The sequence below is a fragment of the Chiroxiphia lanceolata genome, chromosome 4 (genome assembly GCF_009829145.1).
Source record: "Chiroxiphia lanceolata isolate bChiLan1 chromosome 4, bChiLan1.pri, whole genome shotgun sequence".
Classification (NCBI taxonomy): domain Eukaryota; kingdom Metazoa; phylum Chordata; class Aves; order Passeriformes; family Pipridae; genus Chiroxiphia; species Chiroxiphia lanceolata.
In genome coordinates this window covers 75,306,748-75,332,635 of record NC_045640.1, presented here as the reverse complement: position 1 = coordinate 75,332,635, position 25,888 = coordinate 75,306,748, and the positions used below count along the sequence as shown (strand labels likewise).

At 58.5% G+C, this 25,888-nt stretch overlaps 2 long non-coding RNA genes across 3 annotated transcripts; one reads left to right on the top strand and one right to left on the bottom strand.

Moving 5' to 3' along the window:
- Positions 1 to 10,377: 10,377 nt before the first annotated feature.
- Positions 10,378 to 10,973, top strand: LOC116785714. Of its 2 annotated transcripts, XR_004356657.1 has the most exons (3): positions 10,380 to 10,479; positions 10,594 to 10,705; positions 10,846 to 10,973. It is a non-coding gene; the product is annotated as an uncharacterized LOC116785714 (long non-coding RNA). The 2 variants fall into 2 exon arrangements; XR_004356656.1 differs by lacking the exon at positions 10,846 to 10,973 and having other exon boundaries at positions 10,378 to 10,479; positions 10,594 to 10,724.
- Positions 10,974 to 12,631: 1,658 nt separating this feature from the next.
- Positions 12,632 to 18,028, bottom strand: LOC116785721. The gene is made up of 3 exons (XR_004356667.1): positions 17,901 to 18,028; positions 12,798 to 12,865; positions 12,632 to 12,665 (listed from the first exon to the last, which is right to left on the bottom strand). It is a non-coding gene; the product is annotated as an uncharacterized LOC116785721 (long non-coding RNA).
- Between the last annotated feature and the right edge of the window lie 7,860 nt (positions 18,029 to 25,888).

Genomic DNA, 25,888 nt, shown 5'->3' with positions numbered 1-25,888 from the left:
CCCTGGAAAGAATCAGGAGAGTGGAGGTTTGTCCCAGTGGTGCTTTCACACCCCACTGGACAGTCTGGGCTTTGTGGTTGAGGTTGTCCTGTATTTGCTCTGCAGATAATGGGCCCTTCCCAATTCAGCCCAGCAGATCCCAAGGGCTCTGACAGGAATATTTGTTCTTTCCTTCCCTTTGGGATAACTTCATCTCCAAACTGCCATGAGCAATTCCTGAATTTCTGCTGGAGAAAACCAAGTGTCAGAGGCAGTTTGCCAAGGAGCCCAGAAGTGTCTTTGGAGCAGAGAGAGCTGCCAGCTGCGTGTGCCTGTCCCCAGCCTGGCACTGCCCACAGGGACACACTGGGCACTGACCATGAGAGGGAACAAAACCACTGCCTGCCACAGGGTTTGTCCTGGGCCAGTCAGGCCTTGGGCAGGAATTGGACTGGGCAACTCCATCAGCTGCTCTTCCTTCCCCCACAAAGCACCATCCCCTGGGCATTAATGACGTGCCCTGTGCCCACCCCTCACTGTTCACCCAACTCAAACCAAAGCAAGGCTTGCTTTGCTTTCAACAACTTAAGATAACTTGGAAACAAAAGAAATCACTTTTTTCTTCTTTTTTTTCTTTCAGATGCTGGAATTGCCTCTCTGGGTGTGTGCTGAGCTCTGGCTGCAGGGGACTGTCAGGCCTTGGTGGCTGCGAGTTCCTGTTCTTCTCCCTGGGAAACTGGAAAGAGTTATTCATTGGATTGCAGAAATGTTTTCTGAAACCTGTCCCCTTCTTTGTGCCTTTTGCTGACACATCTTCTCTTTCTGCCTTTGCATGTACAGCTGTTCCCTGATGTGCATTCCCTGGCCTGAATTCCTCGCAGCTCCCAGCTGGGGAAACCTGGGAGAACATGGCAGGGACAGAGGTGACATTTGTAGCTGCCAACTTGGGGTAATTTCGAGGGGACACAGCAACTGTTTGTGTAGGAAAAGGGGAGGTGCTGCAGAGGGGAGGGAGGTGCATTTTGGAGGGGTCCCAGTGAGGGGGGAGTGGAGAGCCTGGGGCTGGAGTGTGAGTTATTAAACAGGGAACAAGGGAAGGATGCTTTGGAGGGAAACACTCAGGGAATGTGTAGGGATGGAATGGAAATTTGGGGTGTCCGGAAGAGAAAATGGGTGATGTAGAGGAGGGGAAATGTTGGGGGTAAGACTTGATTTCATCTGTAGAGAACAGAATGACCATTTAAAGTGAGGCAGTCAGTGGTGGGCAGGTAGGGAAAATTGGTGTTTGTAAAATTTCAGGTCACCTGTAGCAGAGAGGATGTACCTCCTGATGGACACTGAGGCAGTGGGCAGGAGGGGAAACCTTTGGGGGTAAAACTTGAGGGAACATCCAGGGCAGAGACTGAATATTTTGAAGGATAAATGAGGTACTCAATGGTGGACAGTTGGGGAGTGTTTTAGGGTAAACTTGGGTTAGCCCACAGAGTAGAGAATGAACCTGTATTTGTACAGAGGAGCTGATTACATGTGGGTAGGTAAGGAGAATTGTGGGAGTAAAATCTGCGCAACCTGTAGCAGAGAGAATGAATACCTTGGGGTAAAGTGAGGCAGTCAGTGTTGGGCAGGGAGGGAAAATTTGTGTTTGTAAAATTTAGGTCACATGGAGCAGAGAATGCACATCCTGAGGTAAACTGGGGTAATCAGTTGTGGACTTGTAGGGAAAATTGGGGGGGAAATATCTGAGGTAATCTGCATGATAGGGAATGAAAATTGAGAGATGAACATGAGGTGATCAGCTGTGGAGAGGTAGGGAGAATTGTGGGGGTCAAATCTGTGGCAATGTGCAGCAGAGGGAAGGAACATTTTGGAATAAAGTGAGGCAGTCAGTAGGGGAGAGGCAGAGAAATTTCTGAGGGTCAAACTTGAGCAAATCTGCAGGGCAGAGAATGAATAGTTGGAGGTCAAAAAAGAGGTAATCAGGAGTGTGCAGGTAGGGAAGACTCTGGGGGTTAAAAAGGAGGTAATGTCTAGGGAGAGAAAGACTCTTCTGTGTTCAAGAAGAGGTAATCAGGAGTGGGCTGGAAGGGGAAACCTTGGGGGTTAAAAAGGAGGTTCATTCTCTCCAGGGCAGGGAATGACCACATTGAGGTAACCTGAGGTGATGAGTGGTGACAGACCCAGACAATTGTGGGTGTTAAAGTTCAGGTGATCTGCTGGGAAGAGAAGGAATGTGTTGAGGTAAAGATGAGGCACTCAGTGGCAGACAGGTGGGGAGAGGTTTGAGATAAGCTTGAGGTGTCTGTGGGGTGCAGAATGACCCTCTGTAGGTACAAAGGAGCTGGTCAGATGTGGGGAGTAAAATGTGGGGCAATCTGTCCCAGAGAGAATGAATATTTTGGGGTAAGGTGAGGCAGTCAGCAGTGGACTAGGAGGGAAAGTTTTGTTTGTCAGACCTGAGGTAACATGCAGCAGAGGGAATGCCCCTCATGGGGTAAACTGGGGTAAACCTTGCAGACGTCCAAGAAAAGGTGGGGGGTAAAACTTGTGGGAATCTGCAGGGCAGAGAGTGAATCTTCTGAGGTGAAAATGAGTTCCTGGGTGGTGGACAGGTGGGGAAAGTGTGGAGAATAAACTGGAGGTGGTCTGCTGGGTAGAGAAGGAACATCTTGATGTAGAAGTGAGTTGCTGAGATGTGGAGAGGTCGGGAAAATGTAGTGGGTCCAGTGTGAGGTGACCTGTAGCAGAGAGGATGTACCTCCTGCTGGACACTGAGGCAGCCAGGGGTGGGCAGGAGGGGAAACCTCTGGGGGTAAAACTTGAGGGAACGTCCAGAGCAGAGACTGAATATTTTGAAGGATAAATGAGGTACTCAGTGGTGGACAGTTGGGGAGTGTTTTAGGGTAAACTTGGGGTAGCCCACAGGGTAGAGAATGAACCTGTATTTGTACAGAGGAGCTGATTACATGTCGGTAGGTAAGGAGAATTTTGGGAGTAGAATCTGTAGCAGAGTGAATGAATACCTTGGGGTAAAGTGAGGCAGGGAGGGAAAATTTGTTTTTGTAAAATTTGAGGTCATGTGGAGCAGAGAATGTACATCCTGAGGTAAATTGGGGTAATCAGTTGTGGACATATGGGGAAAATTATAGGGGTAAACCTTGAGGTAATGTCCAGGGCAGAGAATGAATATTTTGAGTTATAGCTGAGCTCTGGCTGCAGGGGACTGTCAGGCCTTGGTGGCTGTGAGTTCCTGTTCTTCTCCCTGGAAACCGGAAAGAGTTATTCATTGGATTGCAGAAATGTTTTCTGAAACCTGTCCCCTTCTTTGTGCCTTTTGCTGACACATCTTCTCTTTCTGCCTTCGAATTTACAGCCTCTTGCAGCTCCCAGCCAGGAAAACCGGGGATAACTGAGGAGGGACAGAGATGAAGGTTTTATCTGCAAACTTGGGGTAATTTCTAGGGGATACAGCAACTGTTTTTTAGGGAAGTGTGTTTAACCACATTGGCCCTAGTTGTGTTTGCACCAGCTGGGGCCAGAGGTGCAAGGCAATCCAAAGCAAACCCTGCTCAGCCTCCAAATCTCAGGGGAAGTTCTTCAAACTGCTCATTGAGGGACTAAAGATACATTGAAATGGAACCAAGAGCACTACTAAGTTTCCTGGGAATCCCTGTATGGTTGGCCTAGAATTTTAAACAGGTTTTTAAACTTTTTATGATAAAAATTACTTTCTTCCTTTGATTGAGTCCCTCGGTAGCATTTGAACCGTGGGAGAGCAGGACCAAATAAGGGTCACTGTCCCTGTGGAAAGGCAAAAGGAATTGGTTGGGACTTGGATTGTCCCCTTGGGAGATGGAGGTTGCTGGGAGGCAGGGAATGCCCTCCCTCAGGCTGCCAAGATCTCTCAGTGCAGCGGCTTTGGCCGACAGGGCAGCACAAAGATTGTTCTCTGCGCGGGGCCCAGGTTTGGGTTCCGGGCTCAGCTTTGCAGGTTTAGATGAGTTCTACCTACAGCCCACAATTCCCTGCCGAATTCCTGCTGGAACAGCCTCCCAGTGCCTCCTGGAGCCCGGATCTTCCCCTGCAGAGCTGCCGCTCTAAGGCCACGTTTGCCAGGGAGCAGCGGCGGTTCCAGGTTTGCTCAGCGGGATCGGGACAAGGACAGGTTGATGTTCCACAGACTTTGCTGTTTCTAACCCTCCTCCCCCAGCCCCGCAGGTGTCCCTGGGGGGACTTGAGCGAGTTCCCTGGAATTGGGCCGATTCTCCGCCCCGGGCCGGGCTCCAGGGGATGTGTTCGCCCAGGAGAAGGCGGGGGCCGGACGCGCTCCCGGCCCGGGGCGAGGCAGCCCCTGAGCACGGGCGAGGACGTCTCTCCGGCCGGGAAGCCGCTGTCCCTTCGGAGCCTCGGGAGCGGCCCCGGCGAGTTCTTTTCCCGAGGAAAGGGATGCACATCCCTGCCTTCGGGGCACTTCGGCTCCGACCCACCTGTTCAAGCTGTCCCTGGGTTGTGCAGTTACGGTTGGGTCCCCGAAAAACTGCGAATTGCATCCAAGCCCAACGTTCTCCAAGCACCCCCTTTTCTTTTCAGGCAGCTCCGAGGGCTCTGGCTCGGGATTTAATGCCGCTGAGGGCAGATTGCCCTGGTTTTAAGGCTGCTGCTGGCCTCCGGCTGGAAGGGCAGGGATTTGGGGTGGGCGGGACACACGTGGGGGGCCCGTGGGAGCTCTGGGAGGTCGGCGCTGGGAATGGCTCCCGTGCTGCTCTGCAGCCCCGCCGTGCCGACACTGCCGAGTGCCAGCTGGATTCTTTGGGTCCTTCGGGGCTGGCGCTGGGGCGTGTCCAGGGTGAGGCATCTCAGGGTGCCCGTTCAGAGCAGCCCTGGCTGAGGAGCCGCGGGCAGCCCTTTCCCCTGCCCACCCCACGTGGGCTGTAGGGCACAGCTCCCGGGCAGAGCTCCTCCATCCCCTGGCTATAGGAAGGGCAGTGCAGGGCAGGGCACAGCTCCTCCAGCCCCTGGCAATAGGAAGGGCAGTGCAGGGCAGGGCACAGCTCCTCCAGTCCCTGGCAATAGGAAGGGCAGGGCACAGCTCCTCCAGCCCCTGGCAATACGAAGCCCAAGCAGGGCTGGGTCGCTCTCTGTCGCTCCGGCCTCCTCCCGGCCCGCGTTCCCTGCCCAGCTGGGACTGCCCAGGGAGCCCCGAGAACATTCCTGGCGGGAAGCAGGAGCTCCCGAGGGCTCCGTCCAGCTCCGGGCCCGAAAAGCGGCCCCGACCTGAGCCCCCCCCGGCGGCGGGACCAAGCGGCGACACTCGAGCAACGCCTTTGCCTCGGAGCGAGGGATCCCTCCGGACTCGGTTGGCTCCTTTATCCCTGGAAAGAGACGTTGTACGAACCCCTTTGCAGCCAATGGGGAAATGCCCGACGGGGCCGGAAAACCTCCCGGAGCGCGGCAGTGATGAATTGGTGCCCGTCCCCAGCCGGCCGCGCTCCCTCCGGCCCGTGGCTGCGAAGGGCTCCTGCAGAGCACGGAGAGCTGCAGAGACTGAATAAAAGCAGATTTCCTGACTCTATTTCCCTGCGGTCCTTCCTTCCTTTGCTTCGCGCGGCAGCGTCCGGTTGGAGCATTTCTCGGTTTCCTCCCCTGTAGCCGTTTCCCTCCCAGGCAGGACCTTCCCCGCCTGCAAATAAAGATGAAATGTTTCAACGGGTTTTTGACAAACCAGAGGCTTTGCCCCGGGAGGGTGCGAGTTGCCGAGGAAGCGGGGGAGAGGAAGGAGAGCCTCAGGTCTCACCTGGCAGGTGTCAGATGAGCTGCCCCTTCTGGATGGCAGGGCAAAGAACTGCTGTCGGCAATTGCCGAAGGTCCGCAGGCAGAGCTGGGAGCAGCCTGTGCCCGACCCGCGGCACGGTCAGTGCCGGCTCCTGGGGCTGCCTGTGGACAGACACAGGGACACGGGGACAGACAGGCAGCTCTGCTCGGGGTCCCGGAGCACGGGAGGAACGGGGAAAGGGCTGCCCCCGTTCTTCCTTGCCCCGGCAAGGCCCCAGCTCCCCACGGCCGGAGCCCCGGCGGGCCCCAGAGCCCTCGTTCCCGGGGAGCACTGCGGGCGGGAACCCCCCGGGGCCGCGGGAAGGGGCAGGGGGGCGATGTTCTCCCCGGGAAGGGGGTGTGTGCGGTGGCCTCGGGGGTGCCCGAGCGCGGGGGCTCCGATCCCGCGGGGGGTGCGGGCAGCGCTGCGGGCCCGGCGGGATCGGGGGTCCCGGGGCCGGGCCGGCGTGTCCCCGCGCCCCGGCCGGTCCCAGCCCCGGCTCCGCGTCTGCACGAGGAAAGCGTCGCCGTTCTGCCCTGGCCGGGCCCCGGCAGAGCCCCGGCCCGAGCGGCCCCGCCGGGATCGGCCCCAGCGCCCGCCCCGGAGCGGCTCCTCCCGCCCGCGGCGCCGGGACACAGGACCGATCCCGGTCCCGGTGCCCGTCCTGATGCCGAGCCCCATCCCAGCCCCAAGCCAACCTCGATCCTCCGGTGCCGGTCCTGAGGCCGAGCTCCATCGCCAGCCTCGCTCTCCGGTGCCGTCCCCGCTCAGCGGCCCGGGCTCGGCGCAGCGCCGGGAGCAGCCCCCGGGCCGAGGCTCCGACCCCGAGCGCCGATCGCTGCCACAGCATCCCGGGACGAGTTTCCTGCACAACAGCGGGCCGGGCGCGGCTCTGCCGCTTTTGAGGGGCGCGGGCGGGGCGGGGCCGGGGCGGGGCCGGGGCCGGGGCAGGGCCCGCACAGGTGCGAGGGGAGGGGCCCGTCCAGGTGCGCGGGGGGGCACGGGCGGGGGCGGGTCGGGGCGGGGGGTATTTAAGGGCCGGAACTCGCCCCCGCTCCCGTTTGCTCGGGCAGTGCGAGGAGCGGCAGCAGCGCCGCGGGGGCCTCGCTCTGCCGCGGCTCTTTTCCTTTGCTTTTCTTTTTCCCTTTTCTTTTACTTTTTCCTTTTCTTTTACTTTGTCCCCGTTCCTTCGTCCCCTCCCTTCCTCCCCCCTCCCCCCCTCCATCTCCCCCCTAGCCCCCTCCCTCCTTTCCTCCCCAACCCGCTCGTCCCCTGCACACCCTCCCTGCCCCGTAGGGGCAGCCCGACCCCCCCCCAGCCCTCCTTCCTGCCCCTCCGTCCTCCGCCCCCCCTGGCCCCCCAGCCGGCCTGGCCCCGCTCCCTCTCCGGCCCCTGCTGCCCACCCCGCCCCTCCCTGCCCTCCTTCCCGCCCCTCCGCCCTGCCCGGCCCCGCACGCCGCCTGCCCCCGGCCCCTGTCGCTGCCCTCCTGCACAGCCCGGCCCCCCCTGTCCCCCGCTCCGTCCGTGCCCCCCCCGCCCGTCCCGTCCGTCCCCCTGTCTCCCGTTCCGTGTCCCCGCAGCCGCGGGCTTGGGGGCGCCGGTTTTAATAAAGCCGCGAGGGCCGGAGCCGGCGCCCCCCCTGGATCCCCCCACGGGGCCGGGCCCGCTCGGCGGGTCCCCCCCTGCAGTTCACAAGCACCGCCCGACACCGCCGGGGCTCCGGCCCGTCCCGACATCACACGGGGGGCTCCGCGGGCGGGGGGCAAAGGGGGCGGGTTCGCTGTCGGCAATGGACTTGGCGGTGTGTGGAGATGTGCGGGTCCATTGCCGAGAGCGACCCCGCGGGCTGGGGGGGACTTGGGGAGGGGCCCCCTCCGGAGGAGGGGGTCCGGGGAGTAGGGGGGTGGGAAGGGGGTGGGGGGGGGTGGGCGGAGGGAGGGAGGGGGTGTGGGGAGGGGTGTGGGGTGGGGGGATCGGAGGGCGGGGGGGGGGGGGGCAGGGAGGGGGGGTGGGGGATGGAGGGAAGGGGGTAGGTGGGGGGTGGGGGGGGGTTGGTGGGGGGGGGGGGGTTAGGTGGGGCCGGAGGGGGGGATGGCGGGAGTGGCGGGGGAGGAGTGGGAGGGGGTGGGAAGGGTGGGGGGGGGTGGAGAGGGGGGATGGGAGGGAGGGGGGGGGGGGGGGGGGGGGGGGGGGAGGGGGGGGGGGGGGGGGGGAGGGGGGGGGGGGGGGGGGGGGGGGGGGGGGGGGGGGGGGGGGGGGGGGGGGGGGGGGGGGGGGGGGGGGGGGGGGGGGGGGGGGGGGGGGGGGGGGGGGGGGGGGGGGGGGGGGGGGGGGGGGGGGGGGGGGTGGGGGGGGGGGGGGAGGGAGGGGGGGGGGGGGAGGCGGGGGGGGGCGGGTGTGTGTGTGTGTGTGTGTGTGGTGTGTGTGTGTGTACACACTTCTAATTTTAACGTTCAGAGTGACATGAGGCAGGGGGCTTCCCGCCCCCCCCCCCCTCCCACCCCCCCCCCCCCCCCCCCCCCCCCCCCCCCCTCCCCCCCCCCCCCCCCCCCCACCCCCCCCCCCCCCCCCCCCCACCCTCCCTTCCCCCCCTCCCTCCCCCCCCCTCCCCCCCTCCCTCCCCCCTCCCTCCCCCCAACCCCCCCCTCCCTCCCCCCCCCCCACCCCCCATCCCTCCCACCCCACCCCCCCTCCCCTGCCCCCCCCCTCCCGCCTCCCCACCCCACCCCCCTCCCCACACCCCTTCCTCCCCTCCCTCCCACCCCCCCCAACCCCCTTCCCACCCCCCCACTCCCCGGACCCCCTCCTCCGGAGGGGGCCCCTCCCCAAGTCCCCCCCAGCCCGCGGGGTCGCTCTCGGCAATGGACCCGCACATCTCCACACACCGCCGTGTCCATTGCCGACAGCGAACCCGCCCCCTTTGCCCCCCGCCCGCGGAGCCCCCCGTGTGATGTCGGGACGGGCCGGAGCCCCGGCGGTGTCGGGCGGTGCTTGGCAACTGCAGGGGGGGACCCGCCGAGCGGGCCCGGCCCCGTGGGGGGGATCCAGGGGGGGCGCCGGCTCCGGCCCTCGCGGCTTTATTAAAACCGGCGCCCCCAAGCCCGCGGCTGCGGGGACACGGAACGGGAGACAGGGGGACGGACGGGACGGGCGGGGGGGCACGGACGGAGCGGGGGACAGGGGGGGCCGGGCTGTGCAGGAGGGCAGCGACAGGGGCCGGGGGCAGGCGGCGTGCGGGGCCGGGCAGGGCGGAGGGGCGGGAAGGAGGGCAGGGAGGGGCGGGGTGGGCAGCAGGGGCCGGAGAGGGAGCGGGGCCAGGCCGGCTGGGGGGCCAGGGGGGGCGGAGGACGGAGGGGCAGGAAGGAGGGCTGGGGGGGTCGGGTTGCCCCTGCGGGGCAAGGAGGGGGAGACAGGGAACGAGCGGGTTGGGGAGGGAGAGAGAGGGGGTTTGGGGGTAACGGGAGGGGGGGGGAGTGGAGAGGGGGGGGAGGAGGGAGGAAGGGAGGGGACAAAGCAAAAGAAAAGGAAAAGTAAAAGAAAAGGGGAAAAAGAAAAGCAAAGGAAAAGAGCCGCGGCAGAGCGAGGCCCCCGCGGCGCTGCTGCCGCTCCGCGCACTGCCCGAGCAAACGGGAGCGGGGGCGAGTTCCGGCCCTTAAATACCCCCCGCCCCGACCCGCCCCCGCCCGTGCCCGCCCCGCGCACCTGGACGGGCCCCTCCCCTCGCACCTGTGCGGGCCCTGCCCCGGCCCCGGCCCCGCCCCGGCCCCGCCCCGCCCGCGCCCCTCAAAAGCGGCAGAGCCGCGCCCGGCCCGCTGTTATGCAGGAAACTCGTCCCGGGATGCTGTGGCAGCGATCGGCGCTCGGGGTCGGAGCCCCGGCCCGGGGGCTGCTCCCGGCGCTGCGCCGAGCCCGGGCCGCTGAGCGGGGACGGCACCGGAGAGCGAGGCTGGCGATGGAGCTCGGCCTCAGGACCGGCACCGGAGGATCGAGGTTGGCTTGGGGCTGGGATGGGGCTCGGCATCAGGACGGGCACCGGGACCGGGATCGGTCCTGTGTCCCGCTGCCGCGGGCGGGAGGAGCCGCTCCGGGGCTGGCGCTGGGGCCGATCCCGGCGGGGCCGCTCGGGCCGGGGCTCTGCCGGGGCCCGGCCAGGGCAGAACGGCGGCGCTTTCCTCGTGCAGACGCGGAGCCAGGGCTGGGACCGGCCGGGGCGCGGGGACACGCCGGCCCGACCCCGGGACCCCCGATCCCGCCGGGCCCGCAGCGCTGCCCGCACCCCCCGCGGGATCGGAGCCCCCGCGCTCGGGCACCCCTGAGGCCACGGCACACACCCCTTCCCGGGGAGAACATCGCCCCCCTGCCCCTTCCCGCGGCCCCGGGGGGTTCCCGCACGGAGTGTCCCCCGGGAACGAGGGCTCTGGGGCCCGCCGGGGCTCCGGCCACGGGTTCACTCCGGCCGCGGGGAGCCGGGGTCGTGCTGGTGCAAGGAAGAATGAGGGCAGCCCTTTCCTCGATGCCTGTCTGTCACCGTGTCCCTGTGTCTGTCCACAGGCAGACCCAGGAGCTGGCTCTGACCGTGCCGCGGGTCGGGCACAGGCTGCTCCCAGCTCTGCCTGCGGACCTTCGGCAATTGCCGACAGCAGTTCTTTGCCCTGCCATCCAGAAGGGGCAGCTCATCTGACACCTGCCAGGTGAGACCTGAGGCTCTCCTTCCTCTCCCCCGCTTCCTCGGCAACTCGCACCCTCCCGGGGCAAACCCTCCGGTTTTTAAAAATCCCATTGAAACGTTTCATCTTTAATTGCAGACGGGGAAGGTCGTGCCTGGGAGGGAAACGGCTACAGGAGAGGAAACCAAGAAATGCTCCAACCGGACGCTGCCGCGCGAGTCAAAGGAGGGAAGGACGGCAGGGAAATAGAGTCAGGAACTGCGCTTTTATTCAGTCTCTGCAGCTCTCCCTCCTCTGCACGAGCCCTTCGCAGCCACGGCCCGAGGGAGCGCGGCCGGCTGGGCCGTGCCCGGCTGGGGACGGGCACCAATTCATCACTGCTGCGCTCAGGGAGGTTTTCCGGCCCCATCCGGGATTCACCCAACGGCTGCAAAGGTGCTCGTGCGACGTCCGAGCTCATTTCCAGGGATAAAGGAGCCAACCCAGTCCGGAGCGATCCCTCGCTCCCAGGCAAAGGCTTTGGTCTTGGAGGCAATCCGCAGTTTTTCGGGGACCCAACCGCAACCACAGAACCCGTGGACAGCTTGAACAGGTGGGTCGGAGCCGAGGTGCCCTGAAGGCAGGGATGTGCATCCCTTTCCTCGGGAAAAGAACTCGCCGGGGCCGCTCCCGAGGCTCCGAAGGGACAGCGGCTTCCCGGCCGGAGAGACGTCCTCGCCCGTGCCCAGGGGCTGCCTCGCCCCGGGCCGGGAGTGCGTCCGGCCCCCGCCTTCTCCTGGGCGAACACATCCCCTGGAGCCCGGCCCGGGGCGGAGAATCGGCCCAATTCCAGGGAACTCGCTCAAGTCCCCCCAGGGACACCTGCGGGGCTGGGGGAGGAGGGTTAGAAACAGCAAAGTCTGTGCAACATCAACCTGTCCTTGTCCCGATCCCGCTGAGCAAACCTGGAACCGCCGCTGCTCCCTGGCAAACGTGGCCTTAGAGCGGCAGCTCTGCAGGGGAATAGCTGGGCTCCAGGAGGCACTGGGAGGCTGTTCCAGCAGGAATTCGGCAGGGAATTGTGGGCTGTAGGTAGAACTCATCTAAACCTGCAAAGCTGAGACCGGAACCCAAACCTGGGCCCTACGCAGAGAACAATCTTGGTGCTGCCCTGTCGGCCAAAGCCGCTGCACTGAGAGATCTTGGCAGCCTGAGGGAGGGCATTCTCTCCATCCCAGCAACCTCCATCTCCCAAGGGGACAATCCAAGTCCCAACCAATTCCTTTTGCCTTTCCACAGGGACAGTGACCCTTGTTTGGTCCTGCTCTCCCACGGTTCATTTTGGGGGATCGGTTTGTCCTGGTTTACGTTGTTCCATGACTCCACCCACAGCTGGAGATGTGGGGCTGTGCTTCTCTACTCCCAGCAGGTTCCCCAAGGAGCCAGAGACTCCAACAATCCCCTCGTTTGGCCTTCTAGGTGAATTGTACACAAGCCAGTCCCCCATTCCCTCTCCAGGCTGTCAGTGCTCGTGCCCTTGGCACAGTTGGCTGTGGCTGGGCAGGAACTGAGAGCAGGACACGGGGCAGAGTGGATCAGCTGCCCAGGGAACCTCCAGGAGATGAAGCTACGGGATCCTCATTCCAATCAAGGGAACACATTCTGTCTCTGGCAGAAGCCGGGAGCCAAAGCAGATCCCGCCTGGCCAGGCTGGGGGGCAGCAGTTGGATCCACTCTGGGGGAAAGCCCCTGTGCCTGCCAGGAGCTCTGACTCTGTTTGTCCTGCCAGCTCCTGACCAGGGGCAGGGCCACTGGGAGGGATTCAGAATGCAAAGAAACCCCAAATCCTACCAAGGGACTCAATAAAAGGAAGAAAGCCATTATTGTCATAAAAAGCTTAAAAACCTGTTAAAAATTCTAGGACAGCAATACTGGGATTCTCAGGAAACTTATTAGTGTCTTGGTTCCATTTCAATGTATCTTTAGTCCTTCAGTGAGCAGTTTGAAGAACTTCCCCTGAGATTTGGAGGCTGAGCAGGGTTTGCTTTGGATTGCCTTGCACCTCTGGTCCCAGCTGGTGCAAACACAACTTGGGCCAATGTGGTTAAACACACTTTCCTAAAAAACAGTTGCTGTATCCCCTAGAAATTACCTCACGTTTGCAGATGAAAACTTCATTTCTCTCCCTCCTCAGTTATCCCAGGTTTTCCTGGCTGGGAGCTGCAAGGAGGCTGTAAATTGAAAGGCAGAAAGAGAAGATGTGTCAGCAAAAGGCACAAAGAAGGGGACAGGTTTCAGAAAACATTTCTGCAATCCAATGAATAACTCTTTCCGGTTTCCCAGGGAGAAGAACAGGAACTCACAGCCACCAAGGCCTGACAGTCCCCTGCAGCCAGAGCTCAGCACACACCCAGAGAGGCAATTCCAGCATCTAAAAGAAAAAAAAGAAGAAAAAAGTGATTTCTTTGGTTTCCAAGTTATTTTAAGTTGTTGAAAGCAAAGCAAGCCTTGCTTTGGTTTGAGTTGGGTGAACAGTGAGGGGTGGGCACAGGGCACGTCATTAATGCCCAGGGGATGGTGCTTTGTGGGGGAAGGAAGAGCAGCTGATGGAGTTGCCCAGTCCAATTCCTGCCCAAGGCCTGACTGGCCCAGGACAAACCCTGTGGCAGGCAGTGGTTTTGTTCCCTCTCATGGTCAGTGCCCAGTGTGTCCCTGTGGGCAGTGCCAGGCTGGGGACAGGCACACGCAGCTGGCAGCACTCTCTGCCCCAAACAGCCTTGGGGGGCAGCGCAGCCCCGGGGATCGAGGGGGGCTGGAGGCGGCCCAGGAAAGGACCCCCCGCTCCCCCCGGGGCAGCTCCACAGCCCCCCTGCCCTCTCTGCCACGGGGGCCCCGCTGCTCCCCCGGCTGGCACAGAGCCCCCTGCCCATGGCTGGCAAATCAGGGCCAGGGCTCGGCCTCGCTGCAGCCGCGCCACAGAGGAGCAGCTCAGGGCTCAGCCCAACATGTTCCCTACTTGGCCACTGCAGAGACCCTCGGGTTACCTCAACACATTCCTTCTCTTCCCAGCACATTCCCTGAAGTTTAACACCCACAGTTTTCTGGGTCTGTCCCCACTCGTTACCTCAGGTTACCTCAATGTGTTCATTCCCTGCCCTGGAGAGAATGAACCTCCTTTTTAACCCCCAAAGTTTCCCCTTCCAGCCCACTCCTGATTACCTCTTCTTGAACACAAAAGAGTCATTCAGTCCCTTAGAGATTACCTCCTTTTTAACCCCCAGAGTCTTCCCTACTGCACACTCCTGATTACCTCTTTTTTGACCTCCAACTATTCATTCTCTGCCCTGCAGATTTGCTCAAGTTTGACCCTCAGAAATTTCTCTGCCTCTCCCCTACTGACTGCCTCACTTGATTCCAAAATGTTCCTTCCCTCTGCTGCACATTGCCACAGATTTGACCCCCACAATTCTCCCTACCTGTCCACAGCTGATCACCTCATGTTCATCTCTCAATATTCATTCCCTACCATGCAGATTACCTCAGATATTTCCCCCCCCAATTTTCCCTACGAGTCCACAACTGATTACCCCAGTTTTCCTCAGGATGTACACTGTCTGCTCCACGTGACCTAAATTTTACAAACACAAATTTTCCCTCCCTGCCCAACACTGACTGCCTCACTTTACCCCAAGGTATTCATTCTCTCTGCTACAGATTGCGCAGATTTTACTCCCACAATTCTCCTTACCTACCCACATGTAATCAGCTCCTCTGTACAAATACAGGTTCATTCTCTACTCTGTGGGCTAACCCAAGTTTACCCTAAAACACTCTCCAGCTGTCCACCATTGAGTACCTCATTTATCCTTCAAAATATTCAGTCTCTGCCCTGGATGTTCCCTCAAGTTTTACCCCCAAAGGTTTCCCCTCCTGCCCACTGCCCACTGCCTCAGTGTCCATCAGGAGGTACATCCTCTCTGCTACAGGTGACCTGAAATTTTACAAACACCAATTTTCCCTACCTACCCACCACTGACTGCCTCACTTTAAATGGTCATTTTGTTCTCTACAGATGAAATCAAGTCTTACCCCAACATTTCCCTTCCTCTACATCACCCATTTTCTCTTCCTGACACCCCAAATTTCCATTCCATCCCTACACATTCCCTGAGTGTTTCCCTCCAAAGCATCCTTCCCTTGTTCCCTGTTTAATAACTCACACTCCAGCCCCAGGCTCTCCACTCCCCCCTCACTGGGACCCCTCCAAAATGCACCTCCCTCCCCTCTGCAGCACCTCCCCTTTTCCTACACAAACAGTTGCTGTGTCCCCTCGAAATTACCCCAAGTTGGCAGCTACAAATGTCACCTCTGTCCCTGCCATGTTCTCCCAGGTTTCCCCAGCTGGGAGCTGCGAGGAATTCAGGCCAGGGAATGCACATCAGGGAACAGCTGTACATGCAAAGGTAGAAAGAGAAGATGTGTCAGCAAAAGGCACAAAGAAGGGGACAGGTTTCAGAAAACATTTCTGCAATCCAATGAATAACTCTTTCCAGTTTCCCAGGGAGAAGAACAGGAACTCACAGCCACCAAGGCCTGACAGTCCCCTGCAGCCAGAGCTCAGCACACACCCAGAGAGGCAATTCCAACATCTAAAAGAAAACAAAAAGAAGAAAAAAGTGATTTCTTTGGTTTCCAAGTTATTTTAAGTTGTTGAAAGCAAAGCAAGCCTTGCTTTGGTTTGAGTTGGGTGAACAGTGAGGGGTGGGCACAGGGCACGTCATTAATGCCCAGGGGATGGTGCTTTGTGGGGGAAGGAAGAGCAGCTGATGGAGTTGCCCAGTCCAATTCCTGCCCAAGGCCTGACTGGCCCAGGACAAACCCTGTGGCAGGCAGTGGTTTTGTTCCCTCTCATGGTCTGTGCCCAGTGTGTCCCTGTGGGCAGTGCCAGGCTGGGGACAGGCACACGCAGCTGGCAGCTCTCTCTGCTCCAAAGACACTTCTGGGCTCCTTGGCAAACTGCCTCTGACACTTGGTTTTCTCCAGCAGAAATTCAGGAATTGCTCATGGCAGTTTGGAGATGAAGTTATCCCAAAGGGAAGGAAAGAACAAATATTCCTGTCAGAGCCCTTGGGATCTGCTGGGCTGAATTGGGAAGGGCCCATTATCTGCAGAGCAAATACAGGACAACCTCAACCACAAAGCCCAGACTGTCCAGTGGGGTGTGAAAGCACCACTGGGACAAACCTCCAGTCTCCTGATTCTTTTCAGGGACTGCTCCAATCCAGCTCTGAAGCTGCCAAGCCCAAACTGTCCCCAGCGCTCTGGAACAACAAGGATCTTCCCAGGGATGATGCACTGGAAGCCCAATCCCAGCAAACACTCCCAGACACACAGAGGCACAAGTGGAGATCGTGGCTGGGGCTGGGAAGAGCTGCAAGGAGGATGCAACCCACGGGTGGGGGGGGGCTTGGGCAGCAACAGCAGCAAATTCCCAGCTTGGATGGCAAAACAGAGAGACAAAGGCCCGCAATGCCAACGGCATGGGAAGGTTTTCCTTCTGTTCCCTGGGGGGCCACAGCCCGGCAGGAAATCTCCAGGGGAAACAGAAAATCTCAGGAGACAACAAAAGGCAGCAGCGTCTGTCACCCTGGTCCTGTTCCAACTCAGCCTGCGGGCCCAAACCTCCCCCCTCCAGGGAAACACTGACCTTCCCAGTGTCAGGTTGAAGCACAGCCCTCATTCTCACCTTCCACACGCTCCCAGGCTCACCCCAAATTCAGGACAAGGTGCCAAAGGCCACTCGGGCCAGGGCTCTCTCTGTCTCTGCGGGCTCAGGGACTGCAGCCACCAGGGCCCTCCAGCACGGACAGCCTGGACCCAGAGCAGATCCCTGGGCATTAGCAGCGTCCTGGGCATCCCTGGAGACAGAAACCATCAGCCTCTGGGGATAGCACTTCATTGCCAGCACACACAGCCTGCCACATTTAGGGGGGCAGCTCTCGGACCACAACACCCAGTCTGACCCAGTTCTCCTGGGCACCAACACGGACTCCACAAACCCACGAGAATGAGAATGTTCTGCTGCTTTGACAAACTTCAGCCCAGCTTTGCAAAGATCAGTCCCTGCAGCTCCCTGCTCTCCAGAGCCCCGTTCAGGGCTGGCTCCAGTTCCCTGGAGAACCTGCCCCAGCCCCACTCTGGGCCAGGCTGAGCAGAAGCCGCTGGGCTGCACAAGGAAGAACCCTCCCCTGGCTGCTGCAGCTGGAGGGAGATCCAGCTCCCAATGGAATGCTGGCAACAGCCTCCCAGATGGTCTCTACCCACCCCTTGGCAGTGGCTCAGAATGGCAGCAGCTCCAGTGCCAGCTGGGTCCCTGCACGAGTCCTTGTCCCAGCCCTGCCACACAGACACACCCGGGAGACACCCACGGGCACACAGGCCTTGCTTGCACAATTCCTCACCCACAGCTGAGGGAAAGCCACACAATGTTAAGAAATAACCTGGGCTGACAGCACTCATCACTCCAATCCATCAGGATTTGTGGGGATTTTGGTAGGCAACAGACCCAAATTCTAATCCTACGTCTAAATTTCTAACAGGTTCTCTTTGAAAGATCCTGGACAGGGACTCAGACAACAGAACCCAAACACTGCACAAGCAAGAGCAGAAGGTTTGCCAGGAAGAACAGAAGTTCCTTGTTTTCCTTAACACTCTGGGACTGTAGGACCCAATCTTTGCAACCAAGTGACACCAGAGATGTGATTAATACTTAAACCTCTCCCCCATGGTTCTGTCTCAGAGAACTGGGCCAGCCCTCAGCTACTCCCAGGTGCCTGCAGTGCTTTGGGGAGGGGCAGGACGACGCCCCACTTCTGCTTGGAAACATTCCAGATGAGGAAAAGCCACTTCCCTTCTCTCTCTCTGACCCAGAACCAAAGCAGTCCTGTAGGACAACACGGACTGTGCACGGAAGGCCCGAGTCAGTGGGGGAAAAAACCCTACACAAACCAAACTACCCCAAATTTCAAGATCAAAACAGGTTGCTTCCTTAACAGGAGCACACCAAACTCATTGAAGCCAGACAGGAAATTACAAATAAACAAACAAACAAAAGACCCAAATAGATGCTTTGCATTGATACATTCCCTGGTTGATCATTCCAAAGGAAATTCTCCACGGATCAGAAGCAAGTACCAATCATTTGTCCTCTGTTGAAAATTAATGACTTGAGGGGCTGGACATGTCCAGTGAGGGTTCAGGGTCTGGTGGGTCCTTTATGGCTGATCCCAACCGGCCCAGGCCAAACCCAACCACTCCCATCGCTGCTCCAGCCCAAACCTGGGGGCAACATTCACACAGTTTGGAAACACTCCCCTTCCCTGCTACTCCGTCCTTCCTTACACCTTCCAGTGCCCAGGGAGCAAATGCCAACCCCAGGAGGAGAGAAACGTGTCCCTGTGACTTACCCCAGCCCACGGGCAGCACCAGGAGCCCCCAGCGCCGGCCGGCGGGGCTGCAGCCTCTTGCCTTGGGCTGCTCACAGCCCAGGGCACTTGGCAGAGCTGGGCTGCATTCAGGGCTTGGTCCTGGCCTGGAAGAGAGGAGAACAAGGCAATTAAGTGCACTGGGCAAGTCAAAGGCTCCTGCCCCTCACCCTTCTGTTCAATTGCTCACTAGAGAGTTTTAGCCATGAAAAATCCAGGGGGGACACCAAATAAAACGGGACCTTTTCCAGCATTTTCATTCCTATCTCTTTCAGGCATTAAAAGGAGGCTCATCTTTCTTGTTGCATTTCTTGCCCAGTTTGAACAGAACTCTTTTCACTCCAAACCCCCCTTGGGAGTTAGTCAATCCTCTGCCATTGGACTTTGGGCAAAGGAAGAGACACCTGGGATGCTGGAGCCCAGGAAATGAGGGAGAGAAACCTGACAGGGAAAGGATTCAAGGCACTCCAGAGCTCAGAAATATGTTCAGGCCTTGCCAGGCCACCCCCATTCTGTGCCACCCACCTGAGCTGGGCAGGTGAGGCCAAGGCTCCCCTTCCTCCTGCCAATCACTGTCCCAGCACATGGATCCCCGGGCTGGGCAGGAAAAACCTGGGAAAGGCAAAAGGAAAATGGCACTGCCTGTCAGAAAATGAGTGTCTGTGAACATCCCTTCTGGACAAATTTAATGCCATCCCTCTGCTCCAACAAACCAGGGCAGGCAGGTCTCTGCAGCCCAGGGAGAACAGGAAGGAGAACTGCAGGAACACAGGCAGACACTGATTCCCTGCAGCCCTCTCTGCACTTGGGGCTCTTGGCACTTCATTTATACAGAATGGGGGGGCAGCAGCCCAGGAATGCCCCTCAAAAACAGGGGCCGGGGCAGCTGGAGATCACAGGAAGGGAGTTGTGAGGGAAGACACAGAGAGAGAACAGAACAGGGGTTGTTTGGGAACAGGCTGTGTGTCCAGCAGGGATGGGAACTGTAAACAGGGGAGGCTGGAGGAAGGCAGGGGGTGAGCATGGGCCTGCCTTGGATGGATCCTTTTGCCCTTGGCTCAGGGGCCTCAGCTCCCCCCTCCGTGAGAGCAGCAGGGAACTGCTGCAGGGGAAGAGTTCATTTAGGCACAAGCCAGTGATGCAGCCACTGGGGCAGGGGAAGAGGGGAGAGGAAGTGACACAAAAATCACACAGTCACCACTGAAAGGGACTTTATTGAGCTGCACCACAAACACATTCACAGCAGGCCAGGGCAGGAGGTGCCCCCAGGACCACCAACACAGCAGCTGGGCTTGCAGGAACACCATCTCCTCAAGGGATGGAGCCAGGGCCTCACAGTTGGATCCATCCTAAAGATGCACTCAGGCATCAGGGGCAAGTCCTGCCTCTCCCTCCAATATTATTTGGGAGCCAACCGCTCATTGATACGGAATTTTAGCTCCATAAATGTTTTACAAAGTTGAGCTTCCTGAGAACTGGTGCTTTTTTGAGTATTCCTGACAGGGCACTCCAGTAAAGAACTCCTCACCTGTCATGGAATAATAGGAACAGCTTAAACAAACCCAATCCCACACATGGGATACAGATTTAGGGGCTACAAGAGGAAACGAGCAAGGCCTCACCTCCTGAGTGCCCCAGAGCCAGAGCTGTGGCTCAGCACAATCCCTCCCCACGGCCCCTCCCGCTCCCCCCCAGCCCACACGGCAGCCCCGGGGCAGCCGAGCCCGCAGCTCCGGCCCTAGGACAATTCCTGCGGGTGCCTCCAGCCCAGGGGAGGCTGCGGGGCGGCTCCAAGGGGGTCCCGCTGGCCAGGCTCTGCCCAACAAAGCCGGCTTTAGGCCAGGCCTGGCACTGTGGGGCCGTGGGCAGGGGCAGGGTCCGGGAGCTCCCCGGTGGCCACCCCTGGAGCGCTGGGCAGGCGCCCGGCGGGGCCGAGGGTGGAGGGCACGGAACAGCCGCACACACCTTGGCTGCCTCTGCCCAGCACACACTCACAGCACCTGCAGCCTTCAGCCAGGGCCCCTGCACACACAGCCCTTACCCTGCTCCTCAGGGAACTTCTCATCCTTTCCTTTGGTCCTTTGATCCCTGGGCAGGGCAGAGACACAGGAGAGACAACTTCTTGTAATTGATCCCATAGACAAAAAGTCCATATTGTTCATAAAATCAGGATAATTACTGTGATCAGGGGATGGATTAAAGGGTTCAAAAGATTTGTAGCAGATGGTGAGCATCTTGTAAATATGTCCCACTAGTGGTGAGCAGTGACTTGTTCTACCTGATGCCCAAAGGTCACTAATTGACCCCTATATTTACCGTTTGCATTTGGTGATCAAGTCAAGTCTTATTTCAAATTTGCAGGGCAATAATTTGTGTTTACGTACAAAGAAACCCCTGGTTTACTTACATTGAAGTGTGTTATTCTTCCAGCACGATATTGGTCTGGGCATTACAGTAATTCAGGAGATAAAAATCACTTAGTTTTTGCAATCCAGGATTGCAAAAATACAGTCCTCCACGTCAGTTCACTGGTTCTCAGTAAGTCGTTCCGTGCCTCGTTCCTTTGTATTACAATATACACACTATGGCATGTGCACTCAGCCCAGTTCATAAGTTACTGGTGTTCCCCTGTGCACAACAATTACATCTTGGGGAACCACTAGAGAGCTGCCCAAACTCCCCATCCCATTCTGGAGTGAAGGGGGGGGTAAATACAGCGGACATCCCTTGTGCTCCTAAATTCAGCACTCAGGATACACCTGGCCCAGCTCTTTGCCACTGGTTACCAAGCAATTCCATGTCTCCACTGTCTACAAATCCAGTACCAGCTCCCATTCCTCCCAGTCCCTTGTCCCCCCAGCCTCACTGCCTGGAGCAAGATGGGAGCACTGGAAGAAGACTGGGGAAATGAATTCTGTAATCCTGATGAGGTTGGGCTGCAGGACACAGGCAGCAGGTACCCAACAGCTGGACCAATATTGGCCTCAGCAGGATGATGCCCAACTGTCCCATCCCCTGCCCAAGCTGATCCCTTTGCTCTTTTGGCAGCACTTCCCCAGAACAGCCCAGCAGGCAGAGCCCAGGGGAGGGCACCGCTGCTGTGACACTGTGGCTGTGACTGGCACTGCTCACACAAGGGGGACAATGATGCCAGGGAGACGCCCCGGGACCCGGCACCATAAGGAAAACTACAGCATTGCATGGCAACAGTGCTCCCAGCCCATGGAATCACATCCATCCAATCCCACTGAGGGCACCACCAGCCGCCCGCACAATGAGCCCGACACACCCCGGCCCTGCCATAGAGTCCCCCCGGGCACAAAGGGAGACTGACCCCTGGGCAAGGGCCATTTGCTTCCCAGGTCACCTTGTCCTGGGGTCCTGTTTTGGAGCTGCTTTTCCACCCCCATCCAAATCCAACCAAGTCACCCGACCCAGGCACCTTTTCCAGGGAACTGCCCGGGCCAACAGCATCGCCCAGAGGGACCACGAGGGGTGTGAGGACAGCCAGGATCCACAGGTTCTGTAAGATACCAAGCTAAAACATGGCAATATCATTCCCTCCACTAACATTTATTCACACGAACATGTTCCCATTTTCCTTGTCTGCATTTAATCACTAATTCCATGATGGTGTCAGTTGGGAGCCAAGTAACCAAACCACTGCCAACTGACCCCAAATCCCTACAAACCTGACACTGCCCTAGTTCTTTCTGTTTAATTCCCACAGGTACAGTGTCTCACTCAGCACATGCACTACTTTTGCCTCCCCCCATTGTGACTTCAAACTCACTGTGGCACGGGTTATAAGCTCCTGCTTTCCAGAAGTGCTTCCCACTGATAGATTTGGCAGACCCAGCAGTGAGCCATGCATGCTCCCTCTCTTCTCCCAGCACTTGCTCTGGGGCTTTTCCCCATTTCCCCAGTGATTTGTGCTCACTGTCCAGGGATCTACACTTGTTGCTTCAACCACAGGGCCGTTGGCAACTCCCTCACGAGGCCTCGCTCCTGCCCCGGCCCCTGCTCTGGCTCTGGCTTGGATACATCCTTTCCATGTCATGATGCTGCCTTCCTGAGCATGGCCTGGCCTGGGCATCCCAGAGGAGCTTTTTCCCAAGGCCTTATGGGGCCTCTGATCATTTGTTAAGTTTCCACTAAAGCCCAAGAACAGACTCAGAGCCGCTTCTCCAACAGGGTCTATCTTGGGCTGGCTTCCAGTAACTTCCTATTCCCAAATCCTAAGGGCACTTCCTTCCTACCCTACTTCTGCCAGAGGCTCCAACTGGCATCATTATCACTGGCAGGAACCTCCAGCTCGTATCAGCCACAGGTCCAGAGCCTGTTGAATTGCTCCCTGAGCTGTTTCCAACCCTCCCTGCTGCTCATTTCCCACTCAAACTCACACTTCTGTCCTGGGACTTTATGGCCCAGGCCAAGGGTTGGTCCCAAAGGAGGACCGTGTTGTCACCAAAAGCCAAACAAACCAATCGACTGCTGAGCTTCCACCTCGCTCTGGGGGTGACAAAGCCTGAACTCTCCTGCCTAGTCCTGGGCAACACTTCCTGGGGACCACAACACCTCTGAGTTCCTAAAAATATCACAGGTTGGGCAGGTGCTTGAATTTTGTGTGGATTAACTGCCCCCCTTCCTTTCCATGTGCTGCACTATTCACTCTAATGGTGCTTGTACTCCCTGACCCATTCCCTCACCCCTCCAACCATCCCTTGTCCCCTCTCTGGCAAGGACAGTGGGTCCAGGTGTTCTGCCAGGCTCCCAGGGCAGAGGGTGGGACTGTGGAGCCACCCTCGAGGGGGGGAAACGTGCCCTGCCTGCCCTGCCCAGGGAAAGGGAACTGCCCCCAGGGTTCCCAGCACAAGGCACCCTTGGAAACATCCACTGCAATGGGACACTCAGGGACACCAACAAGCACTGCACGAGGCTGCTCTGGCACAGGACCAATTTTAAGCTCAGCTTTTCTCTGGACCACTTCACTTTGTTTCCCACCTCATCCTGCAGTCTAAACTTGCTGTCCTTGCAACTTTTTAGGGTGACCACAAATTAAAGAGGCCTCTGCTCCAGCACCCACAAGGGCCTGAACCATCTGACAGGATCCGTTTTTCCAGGGAATTCAAAGCTCCACCTGAGGAGCAGGGTCTTTTCTCCCCCATCCCCGTGCTGGAGCTTGGCCTCCATCTCCCTCTGCTTTCAGTTCTTTCCCTGGTTGCACATTTGCAGCCCTGGCCCTGGGCGGAGCTCGGCATCCTGATCCCATCCCTCCTGGCCCCCAGAACCGCTGACTCAGCAATGGGGGGCCCTCCATTGCCAAGGGCACGGTCCCATCGGGGCTCACGGGGGGAGCAGGAGGTCGAAGGCTCCAGCCCTCCTGCTACAACCTTCCACCACTACAGCCAACAGAGGAGCCTCTCCAGCCCTGCCTCCCAAGGCATCCTGAACAAACCCACCCCAACTCCACAGGACAAACTGTTCCCTGTCTGCACAGTCCAGTCTAATCCCACAGGCTCCCAGATCATACAGAACAACCACCCAGGAGATCAGAGACTCCAGTCCATCTCTTCCTAGCACAGGTTTGGGTGAGTTTGGCAAGTAGACCAACTCAGGAATCACCCAAAGTTTTCCCAGTCTGACCCCTGTCACACCAATCACCTTAACACTGCCAGTCCTTAATTCTCCCTCTATTGTGTTAAAGGACTAAGGAAGTTGTACCTGTGTCTGAGCAGGACATGTGCAAACCAAATGGTGGGGACTGGAACACACACCTTGCACTCCTGGACCTCTTACCATTATACTCAAGAGAAAACAGCCAATTGTACCATCACTGCTTGTTTCTTAATCCCAATCCCACACTTCTTTGGCACTTGGAGCATCACTTTTATCACCCAATTACAGCCCATGAGAGAGCTCCATGTCTAGCAGGGACAGGTACCCCTGGGATACTGTCAGCAATGCCTGAATCCATTGCAGGGACCTTGCTTTGAGCTCCCCAGGGCCGGGCACCCCGAGGATCTCCCCGAATAATCCTTTCGGTGCGCGCTGGAGTCCTCGGGGTGCCCCAGCCCGGGGGGCACCAACAGCACTGTCCTCCAGGGGCCCAATTTGCTGCCAAGGCTTCAATGCACAGCCCAAAAGGCATTTCAAGAGGCCTTCTTGGGAACCCACCAACGTGGACGGGGAGGAAGCCACAAGAAGGCCTCATTTCTAAAGGCAGGGGATCTGCCTGTGTCCCAGACTGGTCCGGGGATCTGAGGCCCTTCCCGAGGAAAATCTCGGTGCGGCGTGAAGGCCCAGAGATCCCTTGGAGCCACGGGAGAGCAGGCACAGAGTCCCTCCTGGGGGCCAATTCTGCTGCCTCAACTCAGCTCTGCAAAGAAACCTCTAAGACTCAGTTGGTGAGTTTTAGAAGCCAGGCATTCCTTGCTTACAACACCCTGCCATGATCCCAGCCCGCCGGGTGTCCTGGCAATCAGCTCCCAAAGGGCACACGGAGGTGTCTCCACTGCAGCTGATGGGAGGGGTCAGCATTACAGGAGGGTTCATCTCCTTCCCTGCATTCCTACTCCACATTCAGGACATTTTCCAACACTTATCACCATACACACCTACCCTTAGAAGGTTTCCAAGGGGCTTCACCGAGGGCCTTCCCGGGTCTGCTCTGTCTGGAGCCCTCACAGTCCTCAGTGCCTGCCTGAGGAACCTCAACACAACTCACCTGCTGACACAGCAACTTGGTGCTGCTTGGCTGCTGCCTCACTTCCCTTCTTCCTTCTTTCTTCACCTTCCCTTGGTTGGTCCCTTTAAATCCCTTGCCCCAGCTCTGTCCAGTTTCCAGGCTACATCCCCCTGCAAAAAGGATTAGCTCTTGTTACATCTCAACACTCAGACAGCATCCCCCCTTTTTTCTTGACACTGGGCCATCAGGCCAGTGTCTCATTATTTAAAGCACAGTTTGACTCCTCAGTGACAACAACAGCTACACCCCCGAATCATAACACAGGCTGAGACACAAACACAGATGGGAACTCTGAAGGATCCACTTTGTCCTGCTCACCAATCAAAAGCAGCTTTCTGAACTCAAGAAGAAGAGACCCCAGGTCCTTTTTCTGCAACTTTATCTGCTAGAAATGTGACCCACAAGACCTGGAAAGGCCCTTTCCCCTTCACCTGCAGGGCTGGCAGTGCCACCACTCGACACGGCCCCAGTGGCTGGGCAGGAACGGAGGGGCTGGGGCGTCCAATCCATCGGCCCAGGCGGCACCAGGAGTTCCTGGAGTTCCTGCAGGGGAGAGCCTCAAGCCAACAAAGGATTATGAAAAAGGATCATTTTTCCCTTTAATATGTGTATCTCCTGGACTATGGGGAGTTGGACAAGGCCTACTGGTGCAACAAGGACACACTCAAGGCTATCTATTAAAAGGATCTCCTAGCACTCAAAAGCTATCACTGTCCTTCTGTCAGGGGGAACTCAGCAAACTCTGTTTGCCAAGAGCCTCCAGGAGGATTTCCAGCTCTTGGGGCTCTCCTTTAACCATTTTTCCCATCACTGTAGCTGGGACTATCACCTGCCCTACAGCAGGAACAGCCCACAAAGTTCACTTGCAGGGATGCCCTGAACTCAAAGTCCCTTGTCAGGGGGTCACTGCACACCTTGTCCTTTCTTTGCCCTCCCCAACAAAGATGCTTCCAACAGTTCTGAGACATCTGGCAGACCCAGAGCTCTCCTCAGGGAATGCTTCAGCTGCTTAAAGGCTACCCTTGCACCATCTAGCCAAGGCAGCAAATTCTACCAGCTGTTGGAAAAGTTGGCATAACAGTCTTACCACACATCCAGAGGGAGCAATCCAGAGTCCAGCCCGTCCCACCATTCCCAGGAAGGCAGTTTAGGAGCTGTCTGGGGCTCAGGAGGAGTCAGGTGGCTTCTTTTCTTCCTTCTGCTTTCCAGATTTTCTCCTGCA